General features: G+C 44.1%; 1 protein-coding gene and 1 long non-coding RNA gene across 2 annotated transcripts in view; one reads left to right on the forward strand and one right to left on the reverse strand.

Annotated features, from left to right (window-relative positions):
• Positions 1 to 24392, reverse strand: part of LOC119132871 (dehydrogenase/reductase SDR family member 13-like) — a 197197-nt gene that overhangs the window by 21393 nt on the left and 151412 nt on the right. The window lies entirely within an intron of this gene.
• Positions 7136 to 23960, forward strand: LOC119132903. The gene is made up of 3 exons (XR_005099988.1): positions 7136 to 7230; positions 9537 to 9541; positions 23948 to 23960. It is a non-coding gene; the product is annotated as an uncharacterized LOC119132903 (long non-coding RNA).

The raw sequence follows: 24392 nt of genomic DNA on the forward strand, positions 1-24392 counted from the left end.
AAGGACGGCACTTAATGATCACAAACTCCACAAGTGGCGAGCAGTGCTTGCATACCACTACAGAGTCCCGGCACCATTCGTCACGGATGTAGTAGACGCATATTCCACCTCCTCGCGATTTTCCCCCTTTTACAATGGCCCGGTCCGCCCGATAGCACGCTAGCCGCTCCAGATGTACAGAGTCCGGAATGTTGACAGTCAACCAAGTCTCAGTGAACACGAGCACACAGCAGTTACGCACTGTCCGGTTCGTAGATCTCAGCAGGCAAACGTAATCCATTTTGTTGTCCAGCGATCGAACATTCGCCAGAAGAATGGAAGGCACGGCCGGGCGAGCTGGGTTGGCCGCCAGCCTGGCCCGGACGCCTCCGCGCTTGCCCCTGTTCTGCCTCCTCGCACACCGCTTCCGACGCTTCCTAACCGGGGGAGGAATAGCAGACGAGTCCGGCGACGTTTCAGGACGGAGCAGTCCGAGCTCCTTTAATGTCCCCGCTTCAAAGTCCAGAACGCCACAAAACTCGCTTTCGCCGATGTCGAGCAGAACCTGCCTGCTGTACTTGTAGCACGACTTAGTACGACGAGACGAACACATAAAACTGTCGGACAAGCACTCATTAAACGAACAAAACACCGTTCGGGCGGGACAGAGAGAGGTCGCTGCATGTGCACGCCCCGCCATCTTGAAAACTGAACGGATCAGTGAGCAAACGAGTCAGTGAGTGAGTGATTTGCCTTTCCCGTTCATCGCACGAACGGATCAGTGAGTGAACGACTGATTCTTTTGAACGATTCTTTTGAGGGAACTGATTCTAAAGATTCAGTTCACACAAAATAACTAGACTGCACATCACTAGACCCGAGTGTCCAATCGGTACTTGACCCTGGTGGAACCTTCCAAACCCAGAACCTTTTTTTGTGTCTGAATAAGGAAAGTAAATAGGCTGTAAATGGGATATACTTGTATGGTGCTTTCCTATCTTTAGTACGCAAAGCGCTTCAGACTGCTTCCTATTTCACCTACTAATGTGTCATCAGGAGCAACTGGGGGTTTCAGTGTCTTTGTCAAGGACACTCCAACAACCTCGGGGTTGGCAGATAACCACTTCACCACCAAGCCACACCACCCTCCAAACTACCAGGGGAGATGGGGAAGTTCTTAATTGGTTCCCGCGGTGTGAAAGCTCTGAATGAAGTTTCCCTCAGAGGCCATTATTGTCACACCACGGTGAGGTGGTCTAAGGTTGTCCTGTTTTATTTTGAAAAATCTGAGTCCTCTCAAATGTATATTTGTTCCGATTCAATGCATGGGTAATACTTGAGAATTTTTGATTCACAAATTTTTTTCACTCCGTTGTTAAAAAAGATATTTAACGTGACACCGGCTTCATAGAGACTTTCGTGACGCCCACATTGCTCCACTCTCTACTACAGCAATGGATTTGACGCTGCTTGACATGCCTGCTCACCCAAGCGGTCAGAAACAAAGATGAAAAAGCTCTTGTACGTATGTGTTCAGTGGAGCATTTACTTTGAAGTTACAGAAGCAAGTGGCGTGTTGTTGGTGGATAAATCGGGGCATCTTCGGGTGGCTCTACGTATTAAACGTTGAAGAAGAGGGTAGGACGACATAGAAGAAGAGCAATGCAAAGAAGGCTGCGAAGGTCACAGTTTCATAACCTTAACCTATGGCCCGTCTCCATAGAAATGAGGCCAGATGCGACGGCTGCTTGTCGAAGGCTGTGTGAATTTAGACACCAGCGGTGTGGTCTTGTTGCGCAGAAATGACGTCACGTCTTTGACGTATTGTGCGTTGAAGGACGCTGTGTCACAGGGTCGGATTGTTCTGTCACGGTCAGGAATGGAGCAAGGCGACCAAATGCAGCTTGGACCAGAGTTTATTGAGGGAAAAGGGTGTTGGAGGGGAGGATGAGGGGAACAGACAAACAAGAACCGGCAAACTAACATAACTTGCGGAGGCAGAGTGACAGGGGGAACCGACAGATGAACAGAAACAGACAAACAGAGAGAGAGAGAGAGAGAGAGAGAGAGAGAGAGAGAGAGAGAGAGAGAGAGAGAGAGAGAGAGAGAGAGAGACTAACAGAACAGAGAGAATAATCCGACGGGGGAGTGACACGCAGACAGGATTTAAATACACGACAGGTAACAAGAGGCAGGTGACTGTGATTACATAGATTGTGAGTAGACACAGGAGGGGAGGGGCGAGTACACAGAGACGCAAACAGAAACCATGACAACACTAACACAAGGAAACGGACTGAGATGGGTCGTGACATGCTGCCTATTTATTTGTACGCAGCTTTTCCGCCTGTCCAAATTTACCACGGCTTATGCAGCCACGGAGGCGGAGCTTCCAGGGCTGAGAAGGGCCCATCCTTGGAACTGGCCTTGGAGGGTGCAGACTGTGAGTTTGGTTTGTCCACCCTGATTCTTGATCGTGTCCACTGGTTTGCAATTACCCTCACATGTGAAATAGTCTGCGTCTCGCCTGTCTTGTGCCAAAGTGTTTCTTCACAATCACTGAAGCCTTGTCAAAGTCTCAAACCTCACTCGTCGTCTTTGCCCACAGAGAGAATTTTGTTGCTACCTTTTTATAATGATACTTTGTTCATTTTTTCAGTTTTAGGTGTAGAGCCTCCAAACATTTTTAGGAGTGCCTCATTGTTTGTTTTGTTTGGTTAGTAATCCTCCTAGTTGGAGCGCATTTGGTTAATGTTAAATAGCCTTTGTTTTGCATTCGATAAGAGGTGTTTTTGTTTGTTGAATAAATCTCTGGCTTGATGGCCAATTTAGTCCTCAATTCGCCTTTGCCTGTCAGTTGTGAGTGAAACCACGTCATTGTGTCACGACTCGTCCCCGGTCAGTCCATTGTGTGTACATTTTATCATAATTTCTCACTGTGTGTTCGCCCCTCCCCTCCTGTGTGCCGATAATCAGTGTGATCACCCTCACCTGCCTCTCGTTAGCTGTCTTGTATTTAAGTCCTGTCTGCCCCTCACTCCCCTGTCGGATCGTTCTTGTTTCTTGGTTCCTGTCTTTGTCAGTTCTGTTTCGGTTAGCCAGTCTGTCGGTCCGTTATGTTAGTTTGCCGGTTCTGTTGGTCTTGTTCCCCTCATCCTCCCTTCCAACTACCTTTTCCCTCAATAAACCCTGGCCCAAGCTGCATTTGGTCACCCAGCTCCACTCATTCCGTGACACATTGTGTAATTGCCTCATTGCCTCATGACATATACACAACTAATTGATGGATAATTTGGGTTTAAATCAGATGTCAAAGACAACAGTTGTTCAAGTTACTGTAAAAAGGGATTGGTAACAAAAAGAAAATGTAATATCTGAAGATGTTTAGGTTTTCCAAATACAGTGGAGCCTCGGTTTTCTCAAACAAATCGGTATTAGAACAAAAAATTCGAGATTTTTTTGCTTCGGATGTCGGACGAAATTTCGGTTGTCGAACTTCGCGAGATGAGCCGAGAGGACCCGCATGCCAACTGACTCCGTTCGTTACTACATTCTCGTTACTCTGAGGATTGCATCAACTCTAATCATGCATCCAAAGGAAGCAAGTGGGAGCAGTAAAGCCATCCTAAAACACAAAGACGCTCTTAAAGCTATGTGACAGTGAGCGCTCAGCGCGCTGCAGCTGCGCGATCGGACCAAATTAAGCTCCCTGCGCACTGAGGTCCACTTAAATTGTGGAAAGTACCTCAGGACATTAAAAATATCTTCTAAATTTCAGCGACGGCTCTGTCACAATAATGCGACCAGCGCGATGTAGTTGCGCGGTCGGCGACGCGCTGCGGTTGCGCGTTCGGCGGTGCGCTGCAGTTGCGCGATCGAACAAAATTAAGCTCCCTGCGCACTGAGGTCCACTTAAATTTTGGTAAGTACATCAGGACTTTAAAAATATTTTCTAAATTTCACCGACGGCTCTGTCACAATAATGTGACCAGCGCGGTGCAGTTGCGCGTTCGGCGGTGCGCTGCAGTTGCGCGATCGGACAAAATTAAGCTCCTGCACACTGAGGTCCACTTAAATTTTGGATAGTACATCAGGACTTTAAAAATATTTTCTAAATTTCAGCTACGGCTCTGTCACAATAATGCGACCAGCGCGGTGCAGTTGCGCGGTCGGCGACGCGCTACGGTTGCACGTTCGGCGGTGCGCTGCAGTTGCGCGATCGGACAAAAATACCCAAATGAAAAAATGCTTTAAAAAGGCGTTTTTTTGCTTGGAACGCTTTAAATTATTTTCCATTATTTGTAATGGGAAAACATGATACGGAATTCGAATGATTCCCTTCTCGAACAGCCTTCTGGAACGGATTGTGTCGAAAACCGAAGTTCCACTGTATTACATTTTGGTAGATTTTAGCAAGAATCATGGAAGACACATGTGGGCCACATAAAATGATGACTGACTCATTTTATGTGGCCCACATGTGGCTTCCATGATCAATCAGTCATTTGCCATTTGTTAGCAGCCAGGTCACTCATCGCTTTTGTCAGTATATTGCACAGATCCACTTGTTCGTCAATTGTCAATTCATCAATTTTGCATTTACAGTAAACATCACTTTTTAGTCTACTCCTGCATTCCACTAAGAAATGTGGTTTAAGTTTGGACTCTTTCATATACAGTATTCACCAAAGATACTGTAACAAAACGCATTCACTGCCCCTGACAGCCAGAGGCGTAGCCAAGCCGGGGCGAGCCGGGGCGGCGCCCCGGTTAGGACTCCCTGCGCCCCGGTTGAAAAAATAAAAAAATAAAAAAAACGAGCTTTTTCGATTCTTCATTTTCATGCCGTTTTTTTCTTTCGGTCTTGCGCGAATGTGCTTGCGCTATTCTATGTGCGCGATGTTATCCATTCACCGTTTGCCTCCCGGACGTTGTTTTAGCGATCAGCGAACGGCGTGGGTGATGTTCGATTTTTTTTCCTGTGGGCGTGCGCCCCTACTGGAAAAATTCCTGGCTACGCCTCTGCTGACAGCTATATAACCGACGTCAAAGAAGCATGTTAACTGGGAAAGATAGCTGTGCGAATATATGTGGAATGCTACTTTTAACTATTTCTAATGTGTTCGTTGTAGTAAACGTTTTGGTTACCATGAGCGCTGTGGTAATGCAAATCAGAAATAAGCCAGGGGAACCTTTTGTTTATGAAACAGAAACAAAAAAATTCTAGGCAATGTAGATGGAAATAGTTTTGCAGTATATTGCACCTCATCTTCAGCATGTTGGTAATACTGTATCTCAGGGGATTTTTTTTTTGGAGAGGGAGAGGTCGATGGGCTATGTTGCCTATCTTTCCCCAGGAATAATGCTATTACAGAGCACCGCAAGGTGCAAACCTACAACCTCCCCCTCACCCCATGTTGTGCACCCATTAAGGCAGAGTTAATTAAACCACAACTCATTGTCTCAGCAGGAGAGGAAAGGTGAATGAGGGAAGGACTTGGGAGGCGGAGGTACTATTGCTCATTTAACAACCATTTTCACTATATAGCACTCAGCTGGCAGTCACCCTTCGATGCACATGCTTCACTCTTGTCCTGTGCTGCTTCCACTCAGTGCTCGGAGCAGCGCTTATTTCAAATTTGATATGTGATAGAAGACAAAGAAAGTGGGTCTCCTGTGTGTGTATGTGTGCGTATGCGCATGTGTGTGTGTGCGTGTGTGTGTGCGTGTGTGTGTGTGTGCGTGCGTGCGTGTGTGTGTGTGCATGTGTGTGTGTATAGATATGTGAGTGTAATAGTATAGTGTGAGGGGAGCGGGCAGCTCTGTCCATCTGCCCGCCATTCGCACAAGGTCATCAAGTGAGTAGGTGATATCACAGACAAATCAACAATTGAGCCTTTCTTGCCACCTTGCCAGTCATCAAATATCCAACCCCATCCTGCTGAGATTCCATTACTATACGAGCACTCACAATTTCTGTAGCATATTAAACTGATTAATAGAACAATGCTCCAGGGAGAGAGCAGCCTGTCAATCGGAGCTAAAAACACAAAAGCAGAAAATTAAAAAGGCCCATGGCTGAACTGAAGGGGGCGGGGGTCTTGGGGGATTAGAACCACTTTTAGCAGAAAGAGAGGAAAAGGGGGGGAAAAGAGGTTGTAAATATTTTTTAATCATAAAGAACACAACCACATGGACACACAGACAACCAAAAAGGCCACAAAGAAATGAAGGAAATTACATTTGAAATAATATTGAGCCCAAGTGCTTTGCGTGATAGCTATCTCAAGTATAATTTCAAATTGTGGTCTTCCTCCCTAAGGACACTAGTTTCCATTTCATAGAGACTAGTTTGTTTATCAGCCAAGTCACTCTTGTTGATTTGATGTAAACTTTAAGACCAAACCTGGGCATTTCTGTTGTAACTCAAGATGTCTTTGATGTTTCTCTGGGGAGAAATATCTGCGCAAAGCTCTATGAAGCTGTGGAAGCAGGTGATGTTCACCCTCATTCGGGCAGACTCCAGAGGAAAATTCAATCTGGTCCTCTGCTTGCAGAGATATTGGGAGATTGAGTGAGGAGCACAGATAGAAGTGTGCGTTTTTTACAGTCATATATACTAGCTATCTTGAAAATAATACTTGGATACAAGACCTGCATCCTAGCAGTGTAATAGGGATGCAAACTCAGCAGGTCCATGACAGTACACTGGAAAATGTACCACAATACACATACAAAACAAATCCGCTATTATTATTTTTCTTTTGACAACCAACATAAGGGGAGTATCTGATACCAATGTACAATTAAAAAAAAAGCTGTATTCTGTGGAAGGTATCAGAATTTTACAAGTTGTCTAAATAAAGGTATCGACAATGAAATTGTAGAGTTGTAGAGGTCACAGAAAAACATTCACGGGCCATTATTTTACTATCTGAATTGTTTTGATATCAGTTCCATGGCTGTAATAATTGAAATATGTTGTTTCCAACACAGTTTTGCAGAGAAATGACTATACCTTTTCGTTTGAACCACAAAATTATTTGAAAAACACACTCATAGGTTCCAACATGTACAGCAGGAATAATCTGTTCATTGTGAGTAACTTATTAACATACATGTGCATCTGAACCTTGATTTTACGTGCTTTGATTCCAAGCGACTTTCTGTCTAAAGCGGTTTGGTCATGGACCCCAATTTATTTTTGTCGTAAATACATTTTCAAGTAGTATTTCAAATGGATGATATAAGGTCCGTACGACGTTAATGATGGGCTACCCAGATAGCAAATAAACGTTGATATAGTGTCAGGCTTTTTTGTCGAATCAATGTTGAAATCTGACCTTGAAAAGGCATCACTTTCGCTCGCCATGTTCAACATTGAAACAAACGTTCGTTTTAAAATTGATCTGTACATTGAAACATCATCAGATCAACCAAAAATCTCAACATTGAAACAACGTTGAATTTTCAACTCTTTATCAACATTGATCAGTCATAGATTCAACCATATTTCAATCTAAAAATTCATTACATCCATCCATCCATTTATATTGAAAAACCATGGTTTACTCCGGTTCATGGCCTCTAAATGGCATGTGTGATGGCAACAGAGCATTCCTTTATTGATTTGTTCTCAGAACCAAATAATGCAAACTTTTCACTCATTTTGCTCTGGTTTCATTCATTGAAACTCTGTTTGTGCAATGTACTTTTCACAGATTAGACAAATTCTTTACTAAAACAAAGTAAATTTAAAATTAAAGGATTTTTATTTGTGACTCATAGACGGGTCGGGAGGTAGGTAGGTAGGTAGTAGGTAGGAAGGTAGGTAGGTAGGTAGGTAGGTAGGTAGGTAGGTAGGTAGGTAGGTAGGTAGGTACTTTATTGATCCCCAGGGGATTAGTTATATTGATCCCCAGGGGATTAGTTAGCAATTCTGTTCTTTTTTTAGGATTGGTGCGAAGCTATTCTGAGGCCTAGCCCGCCCTTTTTTTGCACCTGTGCAGAACTAGGGCCAAGTACATTGAGACTTGTCATGCGCCTGCTCTCCTAGCACCTTGGTCAGTGCCCCGCTTCTGTTCACATCGGTCACAGCACACACCCCAAGAGCCATCAGTGCTCATTACCTGACACCTTTCCCTTGTTACTAATCACCACACCTGCACCTGCTTAAACCCCACACGCCAGTCCTTGTCTTTTCGTCCCAGTATGCCACCCGTTCGCTCCTTGTGTCTTGTGCTTGTTCTCCTGTGCTTGCTTCCAGTTGCCTACTATGTTTCAGCCCAAACTGACAGACCACGTCTGAATGTCGCCTGCCCCGATTGACTGCCCGTCCCTGATAACATTCGAACGCCGCCTGCCCCATCAACTGCCCGTCTTCGACCACATCTTTGTCTTGTCCTCCTGCGTCCACTCTCCACGTCCCATCCCCTGAAAGTCAAAAAACAAAGTGTGACGCACTTGGTCATTCCGTCTGGTCTGTCACAAGACTATTATTATTGATCTCATATATTAGTATTAATGCTTGGTTATGTCATATTGAATTGAATTCCTTTATTGTCACTGTTAACGCAGTGTTAACTGTGAAAATCAGTTTGGCAGCTCCTCATAGCAGGTCATGCACATACATGTATATAAAACAATATAAAATACGGATAAAATGCAATCTTAGGTCAGTCTTTGCAAGGGATGAGCAGGGGTGGGGTGATGATTTTAACAGCCTGATGAACAAAGCTGTTGCTCAATCTTGAAGTACCGTTCTTTCCATGTATAATGCGCCCCCATGTATAATACGCACCCTAAAAATGGCATGTTGATGCTGGAAAAAAGCCTGTACCCATGTATAATACGCACCCAAATTTTGACTCCTACTTAAGTCCGTAAACGTAAAAATTATTTCAGAAAAAAGATCATCTTTGGGAACAACCGGATGTTATTCTGCCGGTCAGTATCACTGCGCATGCGCTAGCAAACTCGATAGCGAAGAAATGTTTCGGATTTGTGTAGGGTACATTGTGACAGCAAACGAGCAGGTGATCGAGCAAGCGTCTGATACGAGAGCATTGTGTTCGTATGGAGCATGTTTGAAGTGAACAGCAGAGAAGAAAGCGCATCTGTAATGGCGGCCTCCGTATCATATCCGGATTAAAAAAAAAACTTTTCTTTTTTTTTGTACCCATGTATAATGCGCACCCCAGATTTTAGGACAATAAATTAGTTAAATTTTGCGCATTATACATGGAAAAAAACGGTACTCAATTTTAAAAAGCGGTCTCAAAAAAAGTCTGTTGTTCGGTCGGCTCTGAAGACAGCACGGCCCGCTAGCTGGATAGCCGCGTCGGGGATGCAATGGTCCAGCCAGGACTCCGCAACAACCAGACACAGCACTCCAGACCGTGAGATGTGCTCCGCTTGTCCATCGCGTTGGTCATTCAAGATTCAAGATTCAAAATTCAAGAGTTTTTTATTCGCCATGTTTGAGCGTGCCAAACAAGGAATTTGACTTCGGTAAATCACACCCTCTGTTCAACATTTAGGTGACTAACAACACTCAGGACATGTGAAAAATGGCAAATATTCTCAAACATCCCCTGATCTTAAACTCCCAAGAGGGCAAGGAAAAACTCAAAACTCCAGCTCGGGGAAATGAGAAACATTGAGAAGAGACCACAGATGGGAAGGTCCCTTATCCAGGATGACCAGGCTGCAATGGATGCAGAGGACACATAGTACAAACAGTGTAGACAAATTCAAAAAAGGTGTGGAGAGCAGGATGTTATTGCACAGTAATGACTCTGAGACTCTAAGAGTGGTGTGAGTTCATCAGAGCAACAGCCTGGGGGAAGAAGCTGTCTCTGTGTCTGCTGGTTTTGGCGTACCGAGCTCTATAACGCCGTCCGGAGGGGAGTAGTTCAAACAGACTGCAACCTGGGTGAGAAGGGTCTGTAGAGATGTTCCTTGCACGTTTCCTGGTCCTGGACAGGTACAAGTCTTGGATAGATGGGAGGTTGATTCCAATTATCTTTTCTGCAGTCCTGATTGTCCGTTGCAGTCCGTGCTTGTCTTGTTTGGAGGCCGATCCAAACCAGATAGTGATGGAGGTGCAGAGGACAGACTGGATGATGGCAGTGTAGAAGGTCTTCAGAAGCTCTCGCGGCAGGTTGAACTTCTTGAGCTGTCTCAGGAAGTACAGCCTCTGCTGGGCCTTCTTCCGGACAGAGTCTATGTGGCCAGTCCATTTCAGGTCCCGAGAGATTGTGGTTCCCAGGAACTTGAAGGTGTCTGTGGAGAGAATAGTATTACTGCGGATAGTGAGTGGTAAAAGTGGTGAAGGGTCTCGCCTGAAGTCCACTGTCATCTCCACGGTCTTGAGCGGGTTCAGCTCCAGGTGGTTTTGGCTGCACCAGTGGACCAGCCGCTCCACCTCCTGTCTGTACGCAGTCTCATCACCGTCCTGGATCAGTCCGATGAGAGTGGTGTCGTCTGCATACTTCAGGAGCTTCACAGGAGAGTCACTTGAGGAGAAATCGTTGGTGTAGAGCAGGGGTGGGCAAACCTTTTGACTTGCGGGCCGAATTGGGTTCTAAATTTTGACCGGGGGGCCGAACCAGGAGCAGATGGATGTAGTGTTTGTGTGAAGTAATATAAATGACATGTAAAGGTCATTGCATAAAAGGTTTTTACTTTTAGTAGATACTAAAGCATGGATATTAAAAAAAGCTTTTTGAAAACAAATGCATTTATTAACAGCATTAAAAAAATATTTCACCAAAAAACTACTATCAGTGATTCTTATTAAATACGACACTGTTATGATGAATAACATTTTCCATCACTTCAGCGCCTGCAGGTCAGATTTATGGAATATGTTTATCCGATGAGGCGAAATCACATCCAACGGCAAACATCCATCCATTTTCTGAACCGCTTAGTCCCCACGGGGGTCGCGGGAGTGCTGGAGCCTATCCCAGCCGTCATCGGGCAGTAGGCGGGGGACACCCTGAACCGGTCGCCAGCCAATCACAGGGCACACAGAGACAAACAACCATTTGCACTCGCACTCACACCTAGGGACAATTTGGAGTCTTCAATCGGCCTACCAAGCATGTCTTTGGGATGTGGGAGGAAACCGGAGTGCCCGGAGAAAACCCACGCGGGCCCGGGGAGAACATGCAAACTCCACACAGGGAGGGCCGGAGGTGGAATCGAACCCGCACCCTCCCAACTGTGAGGCGGACGTGCTACCCAGTGCCCCACCGAGCCGCCAACGGCAAACATTCTGACCAAATACGTCATCTTGAAGAATCAGTGAAAGAATAAATCTAAATAAAGTAATAAAGAAATCAATAGTATTGTTGGTTTCCCTTTTTTGCTAGTGCATCATAGTCTGGAGTAAAATTTGTTGTGGTAATTCTTAGGATAGAGCCGAGGTGTCTGTCCGTTAACCTAGATCTGTGACGGGCTTTGTTGACGTTCATGTGGCTGAACGTCTTCTCACACACGTAGGTCGAGCCAAATTGTCCACTCCTTTTTAACATTCGGCGCTCAGTGTCCACCTTTCTTTTCTTCGGGCCACTCATTTTAATGGAAGGATTCCAGGGGAAGGTTTGTGGGTGGCATTAGCGTAAAACTGTATCTGAAAACTCAGCGCGCGAATTACGAGAATATTAACGTCACAGCCGACACTCGAAATTCGGCACTGATAGATAAAATTACTATGTACTACTGAGTACGCACACGCACTTGTGAGTGTGCACCGAGCTTTCTGACACGGCTCCCGGGAGTAAATGCGCGGACATTATACTCTTTCATCACAGCAACGTCTTCATTACAAATCAAACAGACACACTTTCTGTTGTTCAGTTGGCCCGCGGGCCGTAGTTTGGACACCCCTGGTGTAGAGAGAGAAGAGCAGTGGGGAGAGGACGCACCCCTGAGGGGCTCCAGTATTGGTGGTCCGGGTGTCAGATGTGGTGCCCCCCAGCCTCACACGCTGTCTCCTGTTGGTCAGGAAGCTGGTGATCCACTGACAGGTGGAGACAGGCACCGCAAGCTGGATGAGCTTCTGTTGGAGGATGTCAGGAGCGATGGTGTTGAACGCCGAGCTGAAGTCCACGAACAGGATCCTGGCGTACTTTCCTGGGGTGTCCAGGTGGTTCAGGATGTAGTGCAGTCCCATGTTGACCGCATCATCCACCGACCTGTTTGCCCGGTAGGCAAACTGGAGGGGGTCAAGCAGGGGGCCCGTGACATCCTTCAGGTGGTTCAGCACTGACCTCTCGAAAGATTTCATGACCACAGATGTCAGTGCGACAGGTCGATAGTCATTCAAACCTATGATGGCGGGCTTCTTGGCCACTGGAACGATGGTGGAGCTCTTGAAGCAAGAGGGCACCTCACACAGCTCCAGAGAACGTTTAAAGATCCGTGCAAAGGTGGGCGCCAGCTGCTCAGCACAGACTTTCAAGCAGGAAGGTGACACGCCATCTGGGCCCGGTGCCTTCCTGGTCTTTTCTCTCCGGAACATCTGGCGCACTTCCTCCTCGCGGATCTGGAGTGCGGGCGCGGCCTCTGCAAGAGAGAGAGTGGGTGACAACGTTGATAGAGGTGTGGACGGAGCAGTTGTGGGGAGAGGTGAGTATGTAGATTGTGCTGCAGGAAGTCCCGTTGTGTGGGAGGACCGATCAAACCTGCAGTAGAACCTGTTTAGCTGGTTAGCCAGCCTTGGGCTTTCCACAGGACGGGGGGTTCGTTTCTTGAAGCCTTTCCACACTGTTGAGGGATCAGGATTGGCAGAGAGGTGTCTCATCAGGCTCTCCCCGTAACACCTCCTGGCTTTCCTGACCTCTCGGTTCAGTGTGTTTCTGGTCTGCTTGAACAGGTCGCGGTCGCCGCTCCTGTAGGCCTCCTCCTTGACTTTGCGCAGCCTCCTGAGGTTCGGTGTAAACCAAGGTTTGTCGTTGTTGTACGTGCAGAAGGTCTTAGTCTGCACACACAGATCCTCACAAAAACTGATGTATGATGTGACAGTGTCAGTGAGTTCATGCAGGTCTGAAGTTGCAGCTTCGAAAACTCCCCAATCGGTGCAGTCAAAGCAGGCTTGGAGGTCCTGCCTTGACTCCACTGTCCACTTCCTCACAGTCCTCACCACAGGCTTAGAAGTTTTTAGTTTCTGCCTGTAGGCCGGGATCAGATGAACTAGACAGTGGTCCGAGAGTCCTAAAGCTGCACGAGCCGCAGAGTGGTATGCATCCTTAATCACGGTGTAGCAGTGGCCCAGAGTCTGTGCCCCTCTGGTGGGACACGTTACGTGCTGTCTGTATCTGGGGAGTTTGTGTGCGAGGTTCGCCCTGTTAAGATCACCCAGAACAATGATTAGTGAGTTTGGTAGAAGTTTCTCCATGTCTGTTACCTGGTCAGCCAGCATCTGCGTGGCTTCACTCGCACGTGCGTGTGGTGGAATGTAAACAGCCGCCATGACGATCGAGGAGAACTCCCGTGGTGAATAGAACGGCCGGCAGTTTATGAAAAGTGTTTCTAGGAGAGGGCTGCAAAACTCTTTCAACACCGTGACATTAGTACACCAACGTTCATTAAAGTAGAAACAGAGACCACCTCCCTTTGATTTTCCGGAGAGCTCCGCGCTGCGATCTGCACGTGTTAGCCGAAACCCCGCTAACTCCACGGCGTGGTGGGGGGTTCGTTCACTGAGCCACGTTTCAACAAAGCACAGCGCGGCGGATCTGCTGAAGTCCGTGTTCCTTGAAGTGAGGAGCAGCAGTTCGTCAGTCTTGTTCGCTAGGGAGCGGACATTCGCCAGATGAATTAACGGTAGGGCAGAACGGAACCCTCTCTGCCTCAGCTTTACGAGGGCTCCGGCTCGTTTTCCGCGCCGCCGTCGTCGCGCTAGCTTGTATAGCACCGCCGCTCCGGCTAGAATCTCCGACAAACAGTCTGAACCAGAGAGAACAGGAGAGAAAATACCAGAAGAAGACTGTCCGATGTTTAACAGCGCTTCTCTGGTAAAAGTGATTCGGGATGGACAGCAGAGGACACAGAAAACATCGACCGGGCGTCAGCAAGAAAGAGGCTGGGGATTACCGACCTGCATGGGCCATCTTTTAGCTTGGCCGCTAGTCCTCCTCCTCCGCCCCGCTTCCGCCTTCCATGTCCGCGCCGCCCGCGCCACTCCAGCAGGGGGACAGCAAAGCTGGCCGCGCTTGGCGGCCGCCGAATCCCCAGGGGAATCGTATTCCAGAGAATGAAGTTCTTTTGCGGGCAGGTGTTTACTGCAACCAACAACAGTTCCGCTCTGCTGTATTGCACACATGTCACAAGCAGGGATGGGTTAAGTACTTAAAATGTTACAAGAAAAGTTACAAAAAAAGTTACAAAACTACCAACAGCTGAGGAGCGCCGGGCCGCTGCGTCTGTGCGCGCCGCCATCTTTCTCCTCCGTATATTAGTATTAATGCTTGATTATGTCATATATTGGTATTAATGCTTGAATTTCAACCTTAAACACCCCTGATGAGTTTACGTTGATGCAAGAACTTTTTTGCAACCGTTGATATTGTAGCGTTTCAATGAATCAGGCACGTCGTGGCTCGTAACTGGCTCTTTATTCCACGCCATCAACAGGAGTTCTAACATCCGCGCTTGGAGACATCAAAGTCAAGTCCCCCTCCCACACGCGCGCTCTCCCCTCCCTTTGCTGCCTTCACGGCATCCCTAGGCAATCGGACGACCGAACAGTAATTATACACACAGGTCTCTACACTGCTCCCCCCTATCTCAAAGACCTCGTCCCGAGGTGTCACAAACAAAATCAGCAAGGTGACCTGGTGGCCTTCTCTGTCGCCGAGGGCAGTCTGAGGTCAGCTGCCTCAGAACAGCCTGTGTGGAACCAGGCAATGAGTCTACAGGCACAACGGCCTGTTTGGGGGAGAGAGGGGGAACAGTGGTCTGTCTTGGGGATGTGAGAGTTGTGCCGCGCCGGGCCTGAGTCCGGGATCCGGTGTGCCACTGCGGACGAGCATCACCTTTATATGGGGCCAGGCTATGAAGAGCCACCCGCCGGCCACTAGGGGGCAGCTGTAGCCTGTATACCACCTCCCCTAGTCTTTCTAGCACCTCATACGGCCCCACCCAGTGACTGTCTAATTTAGGGCACCTGGCTTTTTTCCTTCTTGGACTGTACACCCACACCAGCTCTACAGCCATGAACTCTCTTTCTCTGGCCTGCATGTCGTAGTTCCGTTTCTGTCTAAGGGCAGCTTTCTGCAGTTGATCTCGAGCAAAAGTGTGGGCTGACTCCAACCGGTCCTGGAACCTCCTGGCATATTCCGGTCCTGGCGGCACGGCCGGAGTATCTGGAGGTCTGCCAAATGCCATTTCTACCGCCGTCCGCAGTTCTCGACCCAGCATTGTTAGAGTGGTGCTCACTCCAACTTATTTTTGCAAGAACCACACGGGAGACAGTATGCCCTTTTAAACACCTGCAGGTGGAGAGTCATTCGTCACTGTTCGTACAGCGATGATCGAATGAGGTCTTACTCAGGCCTCTTGCAGGAGCATTTTTATTGAGAGAAACAGAGTGGGGGTGAGAGTGGGGGTGAGAGTGGACAGGATGGGGTTGAAGCCCCTGGCCTGCTGATCAAAGCATAGCAGGGGGTCTTTTACGACGTTGTGTAAACAAAACAACTTTGATTGCTTCCTCTGCAGCTAGTCAATCAGTTCAAAAGATCTAAGCACTTTGTTCTACTACTTTTGTTAAGACAGGACAAGCTAGGTTAGTCATTACAGGTTACATTCCAACATAATCATACGATCAAGATAATCTGTAAACCCTAACATATCCCTCCTGTTTTATCATATGATTATGCCAACCCTGATCAATCAAACATAAGTAAGAAAATACAATGACAGCAATAATTTCCAGTGAAGATGAGGTTTTTCCCTCAATACTCCAGTCCAAATTTAGTGTGTGAGTGAAAAACCTGCGGCAAGATTGATGCAGGAAAAGCCTCACACGGTCCCTCTGCCTTAGGCGACCAGAATGCTATCAATAAAAAAATTAAAAGAAAAAGAAAAACACAGAAACAGTCCATCATTGTATCCATCACTTGCAAGGCATTTTCGATGGTCAAAACATCAAGTTTCTGTAAAACACGCTGAGCTAAACAGCATCTACGCAATCCATGTTTCGCAGCACATTATAGTCATCACATCCGTCATGTCTGAGAAGTTGTATATGTACTTGTGCTACGGTAGAAGACACAACCCTTGTCACAGCAGACTTCAAACATGGGATAACACAGGTCGTAAACAAGCACAACAATACCAGCACAGCAAGCACAGGAGCCACAAGTTTCAACAGCAACTGCCACCAAGTGCCAGAGAATAGCCATGAAAAGAAATCCCATTGATGTGGGATTTTATCCTCCGACATGGCCTGCTGTAAATTCCTCAGTGAGTTCATGGCATCCTTGATGTGCGTGTCGTTATCTCCTGGAATGTATGTGCAACAGGAAGTCCCAATGATGTGGCACACACCACCTTGTGCTGCCGTCATCAAGTCCAGAACCATCCTGTTTTGCAAGACCATCAGTCTAATAGCCTGAATCTCTCTATTTTGTCCATCGTTGACTTGCAGTGAGAGATTCACAAAGGATTGAAAACGATAGTTCAGTGTCTCAATGAAAAGTGATTGTTTTCCAACTCCGATCCAAGGAAAAAGCGCATGAACAACTTTGTCTCCAACGGACCATACTTTATGGTCGTCTGGAACATTCGTTGTATCCTGTAGGTGTGGTCTGTCACCCACCATGTTTGTTCTTTTTGACGACTTTTATGTTGTGCGTCTCAGTCTCCTGGCTTGGAGCGGTTGTTGACCTGTGGGGAAGAAAGATCAGGCGGCAGTAAATTTGCATTTGACACATCTTTCAGTTTGAGTGCTCTGATCACAGGACGGAAGCTGTGTGATTGACGCGACGCACTGTGAAGTTCTTGGATCGGATATTCTTTTACACCAAGTTTGGGCTGTGTTCTTATGTTAAAACTCATTCTCACGCCTGCACATGAAGGACTGGAAAATAACCCAAATCAAGAAAACGTAACCGATCTAAGCAGATCGTGAACCCGCAAGTTTGTTAGCAGACTGCTAACAGCTGATTTACCGGAGAACAGCTGATTGAGCTGTCAAAGAGAGCTGCGACCAACGTGAGCAATATGGGGCCGAAAAAAAACCTAACCATGTCCACGGAGGAGGTCGAGGACATAAAAAGGTCACTTGACTTCCTTTCGGAAGAAGTTTCTGCTGTAAGGATGCAGCAGAAAAACATCTTGGCACTGGTGGAAGAGGTAAAGACTCAATGCTGAGAAGGACAAGCGGCTTGCCTACCTTGAAAGTCGGGTAGCGGACATCGAGCAATACACAAGAATAAATGACATTGTCATCACGGGAATAGCGATCAAACCTATATCTTATGCAAGGGCAGTGACGGCAAGTAACGATGGCTGTGAGCAACATGCAAGTTCAGCCGAGCAACAGGTAGCTGAGTTTCTGCAAACTAAAGGAATAACTATGGACTCCAACCAGGTCGAAGCATGTCATCCACTGCCCAGAAGAAACAGCAACGACAAGCCTGCAGTCATTCTGAAATTTGTCAACAGGAAGCACAAAGTTGCACTTCTAAAACAGGGTAAGTTGCTCAAAGGTACAGACATCTACATAAATGAACATTTGACAAAGACCAATGCGGATATTGCAAAGAAAGCACGTCACTTGAGAAGAATGAAAAAAATACAGAGTGCATGGACCAGAAATTGCAAGATATACATCAAGCTTAATGGATCACCAGAAGAGGCCAAGATACTGATGGTGAGGAGTATTGAGGAACTGGAAAAGCTCGAAGAAGTATCCTCAACTGGAGTGGACTTGGAACTGAATGGAGGTAACAACACAAAACACAAACATAATGCTCAGGGACACTACTCAACCTGCATCAAGCAACAATGGACAGGTAACACAGTGGATACAAGAACATGAACAACTCCAACTGACGTTTGATTACAGTGAAAGCAGCACTCTGGACATAGATCAGGACATCGACCCAGACAATAATTTCTTCTCCACCACAAACAACACATGTTATTATTACAGCAATGATCAGTACAATACGGACATCTTAACAAAAGATAAGCTATCTATTATCCATTTCAATAGCCGGAGTCTATATAAAAATTTTAGTAGCATTCGGGATTACTTAAACACATTCAAACAATCATTTAATATAATAACTATTTCTGAGACCTGGATTACGACTGAGAAGGGAATGCACTTTGAGATGGAAGGCTATGAATTCATATGCAACAACAGACAGAGCAAAGCGGGGGGTGGTGTTGCAATCTATGTTGATTTGAATATGAAATTCAAGATTGTAGAGGCTATGACACAGGTGGTGGACAATCTTCTTGAATGTCTCACGATACAGATTTGTGTTGAAAAGAAAAAAGACATTATTATAAGTTGTGTCTATAGAGCTCCTGGTTCTAGCATTGAGACATTCACAGAATGGATAGAAAGTGTGATTATACAAAAAGGCAATAAAAATATTTTTATTTGCGGGGATTATAACATTGATCTATTAAACCCAAATAAGCAACAAAATATTGATGATTTTTTAAATTTAATGCATAGCCTGAGTCTCTTTCCTACAATCACTAGACCCACGAGAGTAACATCACAGAGTGCTACTCTGATAGATAACATATTCACCAATATAATAGAAAACAGGACAACAAGCGGGTTATTAATTACTGATATTACTGACCACCTTCCAGTGTTTACAGTATATGACAATAATTTCAAATCTGAAATTGGGGTGTATAAACAACAAAGAAGAATTAGGACAGATGAGACAATTGCTACTCTAAAACATGAATTAATGGAACAGAACTGGGATGCAATATATAAAGAAAAAGATGTAAATAATGCATACCATAAATTGATGACTATATTCACTTCATTATATAATAAGCATTGTCCAATCAAGGAATATAATAAAAAAACTAAATATAAGGACAGTCCATGGTTGACGAAAGGCTTAAGAAATGCCTGTAAAAAGAAGAATTTACTCTATAGGAACTTCATAAAACAGAGAACAGAAGGCGCTGAAGATAAATATAAGAGATATAAGAATAAATTAACTAATATTATAAGATTAAGTAAGAAAGAATATTATAAGAATAAATTAGAGGATAACAAAAATAATATTAAGGGGATATGGACTCTCCTAAACCACATTATTAGAGAAGGTACCGAACAACATAAATTACCTAAATATTTTGTTATAAATGATACTGAAAATTATAATATGGAAGAAGTGGCAAACAGTTTTAATCAGTTCTTTGTAAATGTTGGGCCTCAAATAGCAAAAAACATACCGATTCCAGCGCCAGATGTAGGCAACAGAGATAAATTAATAGAAAGGAATCCTCACTCAATGTTTTTGAAGGCAGTTGATGAAAATGAAATCATTAACATTGTGCAACAATGTAAAAATAAAACATCTACCGACTGCAATGGGATTGATATGATGTTAGTTAAGCAAATCATTGAGGGGATTTCAAAGCCACTTGTGTACATCTGTAACTTGTCATTTTTAACTGGTACATTCCCAAAGAAGATGAAAATTGCTAAGGTCATTCCTCTTTATAAAACTGGGAGCAAACACAACTTTACAAACTACAGACCTATCTCAATATTTCCACAACTCTCAAAAATATTGGAAAAGCTTTTTAACAGTAGAATGGATGGATTTTTGGAAAAACATAAATTATTTGCAGAGAACCAATATGGTTTTAGAGTAAACAGATCAACAGCACAGGCATTAATGGAATCAATCGAGGAAATCACAGATGCAATAGACAACAAACAACATGCAGTAGGAGTTTTCATTGACCTCAAAAAAGCTTTTGACACAATTAATCATAATATACTATTCAATAAATTAGAAAAATATGGGATAAGGGGATTAGTATTAGACTGGATAAAGGATTATCTGCGAGAACGGCAACAGTATGTAAAGTTGGGTAATCACTGTTCTGGATATCTGGAAATAGCTTGTGGTGTTCCACAAGGGTCAGTTTTAGGCCCTAAATTATTTATTTTGTATATAAATGACATGTGCAAAGTCTCTAAAGAACTAAAACTCGTCAACTTTGCAGATGACACAAATATTTTTTGTTCAGGTGATGACATCCAACAAGTGGAATCAATGCTGAATGAGGAAATGAAAAAAATAAAAACGTGGTTCGACTGGAACAAATTATCATTAAATGTAAGTAAGACCAAGTTTATGGTATTTAGCAAAGCGAATATAAAGATACGAATAGAAATAGATGGAAATGAAATTGAAAGGGTGCAGGAAAACAAATTTCTTGGGGTTATAATAGATGACAGGCTTAGTTGGAAGCCACACATCAAAAACATAAAGTCTAAAATTTCAAGAAGCATGGCAGTCATATACAAAGCAAAAGAATTACTGGATTATCATTCACTTCGTACACTTTATTGTTCTCTAGTCTTGCCCTATTTGCATTACTGTGCTGAGGTTTGGGGGAATACTTATAAAACTTCACTACAGCCACTTATCATTCAGCAGAAAAGAGCAATAAGGACTATTCATAAAGTCAACTACTTGGAACACACAAATCCACTTTTCATACAATCCAAACTATTGAAATTCACTGACATAGTATCTTATCAAACAGCAATCATCATGTATAGGGCAAAAGCAAAACAACTACCAGATAATATCCAAAACTTATTTAGGCATCGGGAGGGAGGTTATAAGTTAAGAGGGAATCACAACTTCAAAATCTTAAACATAAGAACAACCTTAAAAAGTTTCTGTATAACTATAACCGGGGTCAAACTATGGAACAATCTAAGTGAGGAACTCAAGCAAAGTCCAAATATCCACCAGTTTAAAAAAATGTATAAAAATATGTTGTTTAGCGGGTACAAAGGCTAAGAGTGCCAAAGGGCTACACACTAGGGATGGGCGGATCGATACCAAAATATCGATATATCGATCCAGGCTGCTCATTTTTGAGTATCGATCTCCCTAGCTAAAATATCGATACTTACAATTATTTAATTATATTTTTCCTCATTTTTTTCTGCTCCAATTTGACGACTTGCACTCATGCTAGCACTACTTTTCCTTCCGCCTGCTGCACCGGCGTGTCCTGCTCTGCTCTGCTCCCGCCCCCTTTTCTCACAAGCCAAGCCCTCCTCCTCCGCCCCCCGTTCCAAGCCAAACAAACACAAACAAGCATGGCCACGGCGGCGGCCCAGTCCGAACGCAAGAGAAGTCTGGTTTGGGGATATTATATTTTACTTAATAACAACGAGGCAAAATGTGAAATATGTCACAAAACAATTAAATATTGTGGCAACACCACAAACTTGGTTAATAATTCATGTACATGACGTAATACTTTTTTCTACAAAATTCAATAGATGACTCTCCAAGAGCAAGTATCATTTGCAGTGAAACACCTGCTGTAGTATACAAATGTGCAGGTCAATAGTCACATGTAAGGCACAAAATATTGATGCAGCATGCCACTGCATTTAAAAAAAATGTTTGGCGGGAAATTACACTTCCGGTATCGATATCGGATCGATATCGGGTATTTTGGGCAGGAAATACTTGGTATCGGATCGATTCCAAAATCATTGGTATCGCCCATCGCTACTACACACAAGTAAAAATGAAACAGAACAATAAGTGTGCAAGTTTGTCTACTTGTGTTATATTGTAGAATTACAGTATAGTATGTTGAATCGTTGGTTTAATGGATGAAGTGAGAAAGGGGTAGGAATCTAAAAAGCTATGCTTCTTCCTACTCCTTTTTGAGCATTCTTTATTTTTTTATTTACTTATGTATTATTATTATTAATTAATTAATTTATTTAATGTATTTACTTCTATTTGTTGGTTTATTTTTGTTGTTGTATGGACTTATGTGGCACTTTAGAGTGTTATTTGTTTTGTTTTTTGTTTTTTTGTTTTTCTTTTTTGTTTTGGATGTTCGAAATAAAGATATAAATCAATCAATCAATCAATCATGCCAAGGACTGTTCTTCGTCTGTGTTAGGGTTTACAGATTATCTTCATCGTATGATTATGTTGGAATGTAACCTGTAATAATTTACCTAGCTTGTCCTGTCTTAACAAAAGTAGTAGACCAAAGTGCTAAGATCTTTTGAACTGATTGACTAGCTGCAGAGGAAGCAATCAAAGTTGCTTTGTTTACACGTCGTAAAAGATATGCTTTTATCAGCAGGCCAGGGGCTTCAACCCCATCCTGTCCACCAGGGCTGTGGACTCGGTTCGGACTCGGGGACTCGGACTCGGTCGGACTCGGTCATTTTTGCCGGACTCGGACTCGGAATCTGACTCGGTGCTGATTTTGACCGAGTCCACCGAGTCCGACAATAAAAAAAAAGAGGCAAGACGCAGCCAGAGAGTGTCAGGTTACAGTCAGCGCGGTAGGAGTTGGAAGAAGCTGTAAAAACTCCACCAAACCCGTTGTAATGACCCGTGATATATGTTATATCCTTACTATTTTCCAGGTTCTTAGATAGCAAGAATAGGTCGGACAACGACGTGAATGATAACTGCTTTATTCCTTACTCACAGGGCGTACCAGAACAACACAGAATGCCCATCCCACTTCCGGGGTTTTTCTACTACGGAATTTGAGTTAGCCCAAAATACACATCTCTTCCCCTCTTACAATGAACGTGCTATATGCATGAACAACATAGTCTTATGCACCTATAACTTGACATCTTCAAGATCTATCAATAACTACCATTAAACAATTATCATATATGGTCCAGACCAATTATGACAATAACATTCCCATGAAACCTTAACTTTGGGTGAGGGTGGACTACCTCGAATTATACCGAATTATAGCGAAAAACCGATGTCGTACGGCGTCGTACGGCGTCAACACTATGTTGTTTTCAATAAAAACATGAAGAACTCACGTTTGCGTCAGTCAATTTTAATTTTTATAAAGGATTATTCTCATTTGATGTCTTTAAATTCATCCGCGTTCTGACATTGAAGCGGGGTGCATTCAAAGACCAGTCGTACAGACGGAAACGTTTTGTGATCAAATCTTTCATAACGAGAATGATTTGAGTGAATTGATTTGAATGAAATTGAGAAGAAATTTCAGTTCTGAAGGCTCCTTTTGTCCCAAGCAAAGTGACAGATGGTGGGGAGGGGGGATAAAAATTGTAAAATCAATTCACTCAAATCATTCTCATTATGAAAGATTTGATCACAAAACGTGTGTGGCTTTTTCTTAAATGAACACGTTTGACATTGCTATCGTGTCAGCTTTTAATTATATTGCGCTGTCATGTTAAAGCAAATTAATAAATGCAACAATATTAATTTGCTTTGAAAATACCTGAGTAATAAAATAAAATGGATGGATAGATGAATGATGATCACAATTAAGTATAAAGTCTCCTTTGTAATATATACTCCTTGTAGCCTGTACCCAAAAAGAGGAGTTTCTTTGCATCGAGGTTTATGCAAAGAGCTCACGTAATTATATTGTTGCGTTTTGGTGAAGTGAATGAGTGTTCCGTCTGTACGACTGGTCTTTGAATGCACCCCGCTTCAATGGCAGAACGCGGATGAATTTAAAGACATCAAATGAGAATAATCCTTTATAAAAATTAAAATTGACTGACACAAACGTGAGTTCTTCATGTTTTTATTGAAAACAACATAGTGCTGACGCCGTACGACATGGGTTTTTCGCTTTCCAAATAAGGGTTAGATAAATGTCTGAGCTATAATGGTGTAATTAATGATTAAAACTTGAAAGTATCTGTTTATTGTATTCGTTTATATGTTTAATAAAGACAAAGCCATCACAAAACTGTTATTAAACTACTAAATTAGCCTTGAATAAAGACTAAGCAGTCACATGAATTATCAGAAAAAATGGACAGCCGGACTCGGACTCAGACTCAGACTCGGACTCGGACTCATGGTCAAGAGGCCGGACTCAGACTCGGACTCGGACTCGGTGCAAAAATCCGACCGAGTCCACAGCCCTACTGTCCACCCACACCCCCACTCTCAACCCCACTCTGTTTCTCTCAATAAAAATGCTCCTGCATGAGGCCAGAGTCAGATCTCATTCGACCATCGCTGTATGCACAGCGACGAATGGACTCTCCACCTGCAGGTGTCTAAAAAGACTTACTGGTCTCCTGTGTGGTTCTTGCAAAATAAGTTAGAGTGAGCACCACCCTAACATTTTGGTGCCGAAACCCGGGACCTCTCATACCCGCCATCTGGCTG

The sequence above is a fragment of the Syngnathus acus genome, chromosome 13, assembly GCF_901709675.1.
Source record: "Syngnathus acus chromosome 13, fSynAcu1.2, whole genome shotgun sequence".
In the NCBI taxonomy this organism is placed as follows: Eukaryota; Metazoa; Chordata; class Actinopteri; order Syngnathiformes; family Syngnathidae; genus Syngnathus; species Syngnathus acus.